The sequence below is a fragment of the Arachis duranensis genome, chromosome 10 (assembly GCF_000817695.3).
Source record: "Arachis duranensis cultivar V14167 chromosome 10, aradu.V14167.gnm2.J7QH, whole genome shotgun sequence".
Lineage (NCBI taxonomy): Eukaryota > Viridiplantae > Streptophyta > Magnoliopsida > Fabales > Fabaceae > Arachis > Arachis duranensis.
Window position 1 is genome coordinate 74,859,587 of NC_029781.3, and position 1,106 is coordinate 74,860,692.

The window sequence follows — 1,106 nt, forward strand, 5'->3', positions numbered from 1 at the left end:
AATCTTAGACACTAGGAAGGAGGAGGATGAATGCATCATCCTTGGAAGACCTTTCCTAGCCACAGCAGAAGCTGTGATAGATGTTAACAGAGGACAATTAGTCCTTCAATTGAATGGGGACTACCTTGTGTTTAAGGCACACAGCTATCCTTCTGTAACAAGGGAGAGTAAGCATGAAGAGCTTCTCTCAGTACAGAGTCAAACAGAGCCCCCACAGTTAAACTCTAAGTTTGGTGTTGGGAGGCCACAACCAAACTCTAAGTTTGGTGTTGAATCCCTACAACCAAACTCTAAGTTTAGTGTTGGGACTATACAACATTGACCTGATCACCTGTGAGGCTCCATGAGAGCCCATTGTCAAGCTATTGACATTAAAGAATCACTTATTGGGAGGCAACCCAATTTTTATTTAACTAATTTTATTTTTTATTTTATTGTTCTTTTATGTTTTATTAGGTACATGATCATGTAGAGTCACAAAAAAATATTAAAATTAAAAATAGAATCAAAAACAGCAGAAGATCATACCCTGGAGGAAGGACTTACTGGCGTTTAAACGCCAGAAAGGAGCATCTGTCTGGCGTTCAACGCCAGAACAGAGCATGGATCTGGCATTGAACGCCAGAAACAAGCAACATCCAGGCGTTTAAATGCCAGGAAATGCACCCTGAGGAGAGCTGGCGCTGAACGCCAGAAACAAACATGGAATTGGCATTCAACGCCAGAAACATGATGCACATGGGCGTTGAACGCCCAGAACATGCATCACTTCGGCGTTTAAACGCCAGAATTGCATGCAAAGGCATTCTACATGCCTAATTGGTGCAGGGATGTAAATCCTTGACACCTCAGGATCTGTAGACCCCATAAGAACACCTCAGAATTTGTGGCAAGATCATCTCAGGATCTGTGGACCCCACAGGATCCCCACCTACTATATTCTCCCCTCTTCTCAACATTCATCATCTCTTTCCAATAAACACTCTTCCCCAAAACCCTTTACCAATCACCTCAATCTCTCTTCCCAATTACCCCATTCACCACTCACATCCATCCACTCTTCACCATAAACCCCACCTACCTTCAAAATTCAACATCACTTTCCC